This window comes from Callithrix jacchus, chromosome 10 (assembly GCF_049354715.1).
Source record: "Callithrix jacchus isolate 240 chromosome 10, calJac240_pri, whole genome shotgun sequence".
Taxonomy (NCBI): domain Eukaryota; kingdom Metazoa; phylum Chordata; class Mammalia; order Primates; family Cebidae; genus Callithrix; species Callithrix jacchus.
In genome coordinates, this window is record NC_133511.1 from 124,764,513 (window position 1) to 124,775,686 (window position 11,174).

Consider the following 11,174-nt stretch of genomic DNA (forward strand, 5'->3'; position numbering starts at 1 on the left):
GAGTAGCTAGGATTACAGGGACCCGGGACTGCACCCAGCTCATTTTTGTATTTTTAGTAGAGACAGGGTTTCACCATCTTGGCCAGGCTGGTCTTGAACTCCTGACCTCGTGATCCCCCTGCCTTGGCCTCCCAAAGTGCTGCGATTAATAGGAGTGAGCCACCGCACCCGGCCACTACGCTATGCTTATAAAAGTTGCCACAGCCCTCAGCTCGGGGACACACTGCTTCGGGAGCTGTCTCGGTGTTCTCCTTACTTGTTGCAAGAAATACAATCTCCTGCTAAATCGTCCTGAAGCAACTGAGCCCACCCGTTGTGTGGGTAACAAAACTCTGGCCATCAGATTGGGCCGACTGGGGTTCTGGTCCTAACTCCCTGAGGCTCCCTAGGGCGAAGCAGTGGGCAGTGGCACCTCCCGCAGGGGAACCCACCCACGTGGCCCGAGAGGGTGGAGGGTGACTCCCTGGGATCTGCTTGGCGCCTGGCCCGCGGGGCCGTCGCTCGGCACTACCCCCAAAGTGCAGAAGCGGCGGCCTGGACCTTTGGCTGGGTCGTTGCTGCTCCCTCAGGGAAGAAAGCGGACGTTGCCTGTGGGTTGACGAGGTGGGTAAATTCCCGGGCCCGCAGTGGGATCTCTGGACTTCGGCTTGGTGCAGCTCCGGTTTTGGGTTCTGTTTCTGGCTCTTGGTGCTCTGGGGGATTGAGAGACACCTGCCAGGCCAAGGGCAGCCCGCATCTGGGTAGACAACAGTGGGACTGGCTTTGGGAATTAGTTCTTTTTAGAGAGACAGATTTTTTCACAGGAGGCTGAGCTGCGTCCCCCAGAGCCCCTTGCCACACACCGGGTCATCAGAAGCAGGAGCTCTGCCATTTGAGGCAAAAAGTACTGTTTTCAGATGCCGTTTTTATTATAACATTACACAAAGCAGGCAAGGCTGTATACACGTGCACCTGTTTACAAATCTGCTGTCCTGGGTACAAAGGCTAGACGGAAATATGCAGAAAAATACCTGTTGAAATATCGGGGCTTTCTTCATTATTTTGTGAGATACTCTACAAAACATTACAGTGAGGTAGGACTATTTTAGCGCTAGAGAATCTGATAAAACGAATTTGTTCAAGAGCTTCTTTGTCAGCTGGGTGCAGTGGCTCACACCTGTACTCCCAACATCTTGGGAGGCCGAGGGCGACAGATCGCTTGAGCCTATGAGTTCAAGATCACCCTGGGAAACATAGGGAGACCCTGTCTCTATCAAAAAAGTCAAAAATCAGGGTGGACGCAGTGGCTCACACCTGTAATCTCAGCACTTTGGGAGGCCGAGGCAGTGGATCACCTGGGGTCAGGAGTTTGAGACCAGCCTGGCCAACATAGCAAAACCCCATCTCCACTAAAAATACAAAAATTAGCCGGACCTGGTGGCACGTGCCTGTGATCCCAGCTAGTCAGGAGGCTGAGGCAGGAGAATCTCTTGATCCCAGGAGGCAGAGGTTACACTGAGCTGACCATTGCACTGCAGCGTGGGTGACATGATCAAAACTCTGTCTCAAAAAACAATGAGTTGCGTGGTGACACACACCTGTGGCCCCAGCTACTCAGCAGGCTGAGGCAGGAGGATCACCTGAGCACAGGGAGTCGGAGGTTGCAGTGAGCCATTGTCATACCGCTGCATTCCAGGCTAGACGACAGAGTGAGACCTTATCACAAAAGAAAAAAACAGAGCTGCTTTGTCAATATCCTTTTGTGGGTGTGCACATAGTTCCACAGTACGTCTTCGACCCGAGGAGATGAGTGTGTGTCAGTCTGAAGACCCGGGAGAGAATCTGCAAGGCTTGGCACTGTCACTAATAACGATCTGCTTCCTTACGTTATGACTGATATGACCAGCGCTGGCCTGTTCTGTCTCATTAAGGGGAGATTTGAAGACCTTATTCATGAAAACAGCATTAGCACTTTGCAGAAGGAAGCCCTGGGAACAGATGTCTGCATGAAGCACCTTTATTCTGTGAGAACTGGTATTTCTTAATGCCCATCTCCTGCAACTGGCCGAAGTCTCCATTCAGGTCCACGCCATAGTGTTCCGCTGCTAAACTCTAAGCTCGCCCCGTAAAGCCTGTGCTGAGCCTGGAGTTGGCGTCAGCCCCGACCTTTCTGATTGATCAGGTGTGCATGATGATAAATGAGCTTCACTTCCGTGAGGGAGAAGCAATGAGCCATCCATCTAAAGGTTCTGTTTGGCGTGAACCACACACCACACAGCAGTTTCTGCTCATTCACCCTCCGTCACATAATGAATCAGTAAAGTCTTCATCACGAAGGAATGCGTCAGGGTGAACGGCGGCTTCTGGCTGCTGCTGTAGTTTTGGAAGGGTTAGATGTTCTGAGGAAAGTATGGTTTCTAGAGGCAAGCAATTCTGAAGCTCTGGTGCAGTGGAGTTGTTTGGTTGGTTGGTTGTTTTTGAGACAAGGTCTGGCTCCATCACCCAGGCTGGAGTGCAGTGGCCTGATCTTGGCTCACTGCGACCTCCAACTTCCAGGTTCAGTCCAGCAGTCCTCCTGCCTCAGCCTCTCACAGAGCTGAACTACAAGCAAGCACCTGGCCGATTTTTGTATTTGCTTTTTAGAGATCGGGTCTTGCTGTGTAGTCCAGGCTAGTCTCCAACTCCTGAGCTCAAGTGATCTGCCCACCCGCTTCAGCCTCCTAAAGTGCTGGGATTACAGGCGTGAGCCACCGCACCTGGCCTTTCTGCTGTGTTTTTCAACACAGTGTCCCTCTTGCTTTCAGTGAATTGATCAAAATCTCAGGTAGTTCGCATCTGCTGGAGAAGGGCTGGGTGGTCAGCAGAGCCACAGTGCAGAGCAGCTGCTATATTTCCTGCTTTGCCAAGTGCAATCCACCCCTTCCAATTTTTAGAAAATTAATTATTTTTTAAAAATTATATTAGTGCCAAAGCAATTGCAGTTTTTAGCATTACTTTCAATGTCAAAAGCAGTGATCACATTTGAACCAACCTAATATTACAGAGACAGGATTTCACCATCTCGCCTAAGCTGGTCTCGAACTCCTGCAACAGGGATCCACTCACCTTGGCCTCCCAGTGAGATGATTACAGGCATGAGCCACCACGCTCGCCCCCTCCCCATTTTTTTTAAACTAGTTGAGTGTGGGCCAGGAGTCATGGGATCTGTGTCACCACCAACCACGCCTCTAAGCTGCCGGGTGGCTAATATGGGAAAAGAGTCATTGTAGCTGGACTCCAGTGGCACAAGCCATGTGGGTAAACTCTGAAAAGCAGAAGAGACACTGGGGATGCTGGTATCTCAGTTGGGTGAGGTTGCCCTTGACGTATTGAGCAACCCTGGCCAGGTTCAGGAGGGGTAAAAACAACAAAACAAAAAACAAAAACCAAGGCAACACCGGGCAACAGGCTACCATGGCTCTTGGCTACAACCAACCAGTATACAAGAAACAGTTCACTGCGGCCGGGCGTGGTGGCTCATTGCCTGTAATCCCAGCACTTTGGGAGGCCAAGGCAGGTGGATTACCTGAGGTCAGCAGTTTGAGACCAGGCTGGCCAACAGGGCGAAACTCCGTCTCTACAAAAAATTAGCTGGGTGTGGTGTGAGGCACTTGTAATCCCAGCTATGTGGGAGGCTGAGGCAGGAGAATCACTGGGATGCAGGAGGCGGAGGTGGTGAGCTAATATCGTGCCACTGCACTCCAGCCTTCGTGACAACTGTGTCTTGAAAAAAAAAAGGAAAGAAACAGTTCTCTGGAGAACATGACCAGCTTACGTAAGATCCCTAGGGCTCCCACTGCCCAGCCAAAGGGCCCTCCGCCCTTGAGACCACAACAGTGTGCATATTGTAAACAAGAGGGTCATTGAGTACCAGAGTGTCCTAACTGTCCTCAGTGGGTAGGGGAGGAAGCTTCCCCATCAATCAGCCCAACAGAAGCTACAGTTTGCTGATAGTGACCAGAAGTGATGGTACCTGGGGAGTCCTCTATGATCTAGGAAGCCCTAGATCGGGTAACAATTGCTGAGGGAGAGACCTGTGGGTTTTCCTTTTTTTTTTTTTCTGAGACAGAGTCTCACTCTGTTGCCTAGGCTGGAGTGCAGTGGTGTGATCTCAGCTCACTGCAACCTCCACCTCTCAGGTTGAAGCAATTCTTCTGTCTCAGCCTCCTGAGTAGCTGGGATTACAGGTGCATGCCACAATGCCCGGCTAAATTTTGAATTTTTAGTAGAGATGGGGTTTCACCATATTGGTCAGGCTTGTCTTGAACTCCTGACCTCGTGATCTGCCCGCCTTGGCCTCCCAAAGTGCTGGGATTACAGGCGTGAGCCACCTTGCCTGGTGACCTGTTTTTGTAACTCATGTTAGAGCCAAAGGGGGAGGGAGGGAAGGAAGGGAAGGGAAGGAAGGAAATCAAGCAATGAGAGAGACATTGCTGACCTGGATCTAGAGGTTTACAAGTTGATTTCTTTTCTTTTTTTTTTTTTCTTTTTTTTTTGAGAGAAGGAAAGAAAAAAAATGAGTAAAGGAGAGGAAGAAAGAGGAGGAGAAAGAGGGAGGGTGAACGGAAATATTGCTTTATTCTGAAAAAAGAAGGGTATTAATAATGGCCAATCAATATTTCATTTAAACCTATGAGTAGGTGTGATGTGGTATTGACAAGAATGTATATTTTGTGTATTTGAAGTGGAGAGCTCTATAAATTTTTATTAAGTTTACTTGTTCCGGATATGAGTTCAAGTCCTGGATATCCTTATTAATTTTTTGTCTCATTGAGTCTAAGTCTCTATGTATCTGGGTGTTAGGATCGTTAGCTCTTGTTGTTGCATTGATCCTTTTACCACTGTATCTTTGTTGCTTTAAAATCTATTTTATCCGATACGAGATTTGCAACTCCTGCTTTTTATTTATTTATTATTTATTTTTGCTCTCCATTTGGTTGGTAAATCTTTCTCCATCCCTTTGTTTTGAGTCTTTGTGTATCCTGGCATGTGAAACAGGTCTGGATGTAGCATGCCATTGGGTTTTGGCTGTGTCTTTTGATTGGGGGATTTAGTCGATTGAAATTTAGGGTTACTTCCATTTGATGTTAACTGGCTATTTTATCCATTCATTGGTGTAAATTCTTCTTTATGTTGTTGCTCTTTACTTTTTGGTATATTTTTAGTAAGCCTAATACTGGTTGTTTCTCTCTGTGTGTAATGCCTCTTTCGGAAGCTCTTGTAAAGCAAGCCTGGTGGTAATAAAATCTCTGAGTACTTGCTTGTTCATAAAAGATTTTATTTTTCCTTCAGTTGTGAAGCTTAGTTTGGCTGGATATGAAATTCTGGGCTCAAAGTTCTGTTCTTTAAGGATGTTGAATATTGGCCCCCACTCTCTTCTGGCTTGTAGAGTTTCTGCTGAGAGATCTGCTGTGAGTCTGATAGGTTTCCCTTTGTGGGTAACCTGACCTTTCTCTCTGGCTGCCCTTAGTATTTTCTCCTTCGTTTCAACCCTGGTGAATCTAACGATTATGTGCCTGGGGGTGGCTCTTCTTGAGGAATATCTTTGTGGTGTTCTCTGTATTACCTGGAGTTGAATATTGACCTGCTTTGATAGTTTAGGAAAATTTTCCTTAATAATATCCTGAAGGGTATTTTCCAGCTTGGATTCATTCTCTCCGTCGCATTCAGGTACACCTATCAAACGTAAATTTGGTCTTTTCACATAGTCCCACATTTCTTGGAGACTTTGCTCATTCCTTTTTATCCTTTTTTCTCTAATCTTGTCTTCTTGTTTTATTTCATTAGGTTGGACTTTGACCTCTGATATCCTTTCTTCTGCTTGAACAATTCGAGTGTTTAAACCTGTGCATACTTCTCGGAGTTCCTGTATTGTATTCTTCAGTTCCATTAATTCACTTATATTCCTCTCTAAGTTGTCTATTCTCAATAGGATTTCATCAAACCTTTTTTGAAAGTTCTTAGTTTCTTTACATTGGGCTACAACATGTTCTTTTAACTCACAGAAGTTTCTTATTATCCATTCCCTGAAGAGTGATTCTGTTATTGGGATGCGCTCGTTCTCCATCAAGCCTTGTTCCGTTGTTGATGAGGGACTGTGATCATCTTTAGAGGGAGAGGCGTTCTGATTTTGAGTATTCTCAGCCTTTTTACGCTGGTTTGTTCCCATCATTGTAAATTTATCCTCCTGTCGTCTTTGAAATTACCAACTTTCAGATTAAGTCTCTTGAGTGGACGTCCAAGTTGTTAGTTCCCAGGGCCAGAACAGTAGCGTTAAGACTGATGGTGACCTGTTTTTCTAACTGATGTTAGAGCCAAACTTTTGCCTGTCTCCTTTCTACTGTGTTCTTTCCTAAACTCTGTAAAGGGATTCTGCTGTGTGGGACAGATTAATTTTAGCTAAAATTGTTCGTTGGACAGATACAGAGTAGAAATCTGTCTTTTAAGTAGTGGATTTTACCTGACCCAGGGCTAAACCTTTAAACGTTAAAGCTACAAGATCATTATTTGTAAGTGGTAGCAGGTACAGGTCTGGTCGCATTTGTCTGTGGTACCAAACTGGCTTATAAAGAAATGAGTACTCGGAAACTCAGCACATAAGAGCTGGTGCTTTTCAAGTTCACACAACAGTAATCTCTGGGTGAATGGGATTAGTCTAAAATTGTTGGTTTGGTGGGAATGATGTGTCTTCTGAAATTTAACTAAAAGGTTCTTACTTTTATGATAGTTGCCCGAGGTGCAGTGATATAAAGAAAATTAACAGATAAGTAATTTGGAATGATGACTGGCTTTGTCTAATCTATCGGTTCTCATCAGTAATCCTGATAAACTGCTAAAAATAAAATATGTAAAGGTAAATGGGATACGTATCTATCAACTTTTGATGTAATTTGCAATCCTCGATTAAATAATGGATCCTCGTTAACTACGTGAGTCATTTCCAAATAAGACAAAAACTGGAGCAAATTGCTGACTGTAAGTATGTTTGCCGTTGGTTCCTGAAATTTAATATAAAGACTAAATATGTTTGGGCCTATAAATATGTATAAAAATATGCTCTAGGGACAACATGTTTTCCTTTTCTTTCTTTTTTTTTTTTTTTGTTGTTGTTTGAGACAGAGTCTCATTCTGTTGCCAAGGCTGGAGTGCAGCGGCATGATCTTGGCTCACTGCAACCTCCACCTCCCGGGTTCAAGCAATTCTCCTGCTCTCCTGCCTCAGCCTCCTGAGTAGTTGGGACTACAGGCACGTGTCACCATGTCCAGGTAATTTTTGTATTTTTAATAGAGATTGGGTTTCACTATGCCGGCCAGGCTGGTCTCAAACTCCTGACCTCGTAATCTGCCCACCTCCGCCTCCCAAAGTGCTGGGATTACAGGAGTGAGCCACTGCACCCAGCCAGGGAAACATATTTTTCTAACAATTAAAAAATGGATCTTCTCCATAAAATACCAATATGGTATAGGCAATTCAAGATTTTGTGTTTCCTATGTTTTTAATAAAATTGAAAGGTACCAGAGAGTCACTGTGGCTCATGCAATTCCAGAACTTTGAAAAGCTGAGGCAGGAAGATATTTGAGACCTGGGCAACATGGCAAGACCATGTCCCTACATAAATATATATATATGTATATTAACCAGGGGTGGCGGCACATGCCTACCCTAGTCCCTGCTACTCAGGAGACTGAGGTGGGAGGATCACTTGAGCCAGGGAGGTTGAGGCTGCAGTGAGCCAAAATCATGCCACTGCCCTCCAGTCTAGGTGTTGGAGCAAGACCCTGTTTCATCAATTCGAAACAGACCCTTTTTCAAAAAAAAGCAAAGGATGATTAAAAACAAAAATTTAAGAGTAATAAGGATTTTTAAAAATCCTAATATACAAATCTATATAGGAAGTTTCCAAAAGTAATGGGTACTTAATAAGAAAACAATAAGAAAGGTATAAAACATGTTCTTTATTGAGAAAAAAGTAATTTTGTGTAATTTAGAAGTTATTTAAAGGGAGTTTTTAAATACGGACTTAAGAAAGAAATAGAAAAAAGGTAAAAGGAACCCATAAGTAGATGAGAGAGAGAGGTAAAGAAAGCTATGGATGTGAAGCAGTGAGAATAATTTTGTACAGGAAAGAATCTTGTACGGTCAGTGTCTGTCCTAGACTGAAACGACTGCACGTTTAAGACAGAGGAAATACCAGGCAGTCCAAGCATGTCACAGATGTCTGAGTAAGTCATGACAAGGCTCGTGAATGGGAACTTACAATGAAAATGTCAGGTGTCACAAGGATGTAAAGGTCCTCTTCAAAAAGAACTACAAACCACTGCTCAAGGAAATATGAGAGGACACAAACAGATGGAAAAACAGTCCATACTCATGGTTAGGAAGAATCAATATTGTGAAAATGGTCATACTGCCCAAAGTGATTTACAGATTCAGCACTATCCCCATCAAACTACCTATGACTCTCTTCACAGAACTGGAAAAACCACCTTAAACTTCATATGGAACCAAAAGAGAGCCCACATAGCGAAGACAGTCCTAAGCAAAAAGAACAAAGCTGGAGGCATCACGCTACCTGACTTCAAACTATACTACAAGCCTACAGTAATCAAAACAGCTTGGTACTGGTACCAAAACAGAGATGTAGACCAATGGAACAGAACAGAGGCCTCGGAAATAACACCACACATCTACAACCATCTGATCTTTGACAAACCTGACAAAAATAAGCAATGGGGGAAAGGATTCCCTGTTAAATAAATGGTGTTGGGAAAACTGGCTAGCCATGTGCAGAAGCTGAAACTAGACTCCTTCCTGACACCTTACACTAAAATGAACTCCAGATGGATTAAAGACTTAAACATAAGACCTAACACCGTAAAAACCCTAGAAGAAAACCTCTGCAAAACCATTCAGGACATAGACAGGCAAGGACTTCATGACTAAAACACCAAAAGCACTGGCAACGAAAGCCAAAATAGACAAATGGGATCTAATTAAACTGCAGAGCTTCTGTACAGCAAAAGAAACAGTCATCAGAGTGAACCCACAACCAACAGAATGGGAAAAAATTTTACAATCTACCCATCTGACAAAGGGCTAATATCCAGAATCTACAAAGAACTAAAACAGATTTACAAGAAAAAAACAAACAAGCCCATTCAAAAGTGGGCGAAGAACATGAAGACACTTTTCAAAAGAAGACATACATAAGGCCAACAAACATATGAAAAAATGCTCATCATCACTGGTCATTAGAGAAATGCAAATCAAAACTACATTGAGATACCGTCTCACACCAGTTAGAATGGCGATCATTAAAAAATCTGGAGACAACAGATGCTGGAGAGGATGTGGAGAAATAGGAACACTTTTACACTGTGGGTGGGAGTGTAAATTAGTTCAACCATTGTGAAACACAGTGTGGTGATTCCTCAAGGACCTAGAAATAGAAATTCCATTTGACACAGCAATCCCACTACTGGGTATATATCCAAAGGATTATAAATCGTTCTATTATAAAGACACATGCACACATATGTTCATTGCGGCACTGTTTACAATAGCAAAGACCTGGAACCAACCCAAATGCCCATTGATGATAGACTGGACAGGGAAAATGGGGCACATATACACCATGGAATACTATGCAGCCATAAAAAGTGATGAGTTATTGTCCTCTGTAGGGACATGGTTGAATCTGGAAACCATCATTCTCAGCAAACTGACACAAGAACAGAGGATCAAACACCTCATGTTCTCTCTCACTCATAGGTGGGTGTTGAACAATGAGAACACATGGACCAGGGAGGGGAGCATCACACACTGGGGCCTATTGTGGGGGGACTAGGGAAGCGACAGTGGGGGGTAGAGAGATTGGGGAGGAATAACAGAGGGAGAAATGCCGGTTATAGGTGATGGCGGATGGAAGCAGCTAACCACGTTGCCATGTATGTACCTACGCAACAATCCTGCATGATCTGCACATGTACCCCAGAACCTAAAATATGATTACAAATATATATTTCTTCTTTTAAAAAAGAACATGTTGGCTATAATTAGATGAAATTATTTGTAACAGGTTTTTTTGTTTGTTTGTTTTTATTTTTTTTCTTTTTTTCTTTTTTTTGAGGTGGAGTCTCACTCGTTCGCCCAGGCTGGAGTGCAGTGGTGCAATCTTGGCTCACTGCAACTTCCATCTCCTGGGTTCAAGTGATTCTCCTGCCTCAGCCTCCCATGTAGCTGGGATTACATGTGCCTGCCACCATACCCGGATTATTTTTGTATCTTTAGTAGAGATGGGGTTTCACCATGTTGGCCAGGCTGGTCTTGAACTCCTGACCTCAGGTGATCCCGGCCTCCCAAAGTGCTGGATTTATAGGTGTCAGCCACTGTGCCTGGTCTATAGCAGTTTTTTGTTAAAGAATGCATTTAGATGTTAAAACACATGACACAGACTTAAAATGTTTGTCCCCTGTGTTAAAACAACAGTAGTTTCTTAAGACGTTAATTTACTTAGTAAAATTCTAAGAGGTTTTGTTTTTATTTCTAAAACCTGCTTCAATGATAGCCAGTCTCTGAATTACAGATCAGTTTCTGTTTCTGTCATATTCCTTCTTAAGATCAGTGTAGTTCCTCTTGCTTCAGGTTTATCTTGAAGGTCTGGGAAAGTGGTTTTACGCCACGATAATTTTTTTCTTTTTTTTGAGATGGAGTCTCTCTCGTTCGCCCAGGCTGGAGTGCAGTGGCGTGATCTTGACTCACTGCAATCTCCACCAGAGTTCAAGCCATTCTCCTGCCTCAGCCTCCCGAGTAGCCGGGATTACAGGTGCGTGCCACCACACCCTGCTCATTTTTCTATTTTTGGTAGAGACGGGATTTCACCATGTTAGTCAGACTGGTTTTGAACTCCTGATCTTGTGATCCACCCACCTCAGCCTCCCAAAGTGTTGGGATGTTGGAATTAGAAGCGTGAGCCACCGCGCCCCGGCACTGTGCCAGTGTAGATTCATTCTGTGTTCTCAGTTTTTCTTAATGCGGCTGAGTTGTTTCATGTCACCAGGACTTCCTGTGGTATTACTAATGTATTCCCTGCTTACTGGCCTAGGAAACACAGGTTGCTTAGGGAGACTGAGCTTTAAAGGTTTTCCCATGCATGG

General features: G+C 44.2%; 1 long non-coding RNA gene across 1 annotated transcript; it reads left to right on the forward strand.

Moving 5' to 3' along the window:
• Positions 1-479: 479 nt before the first annotated feature.
• LOC144578193 (uncharacterized) lies at positions 480-9,135 on the forward strand. The gene is made up of 3 exons (XR_013523537.1): positions 480-603; positions 7,138-7,283; positions 8,490-9,135. It is a non-coding gene; the product is annotated as an uncharacterized LOC144578193 (long non-coding RNA).
• Positions 9,136-11,174: the final 2,039 nt, after the last annotated feature.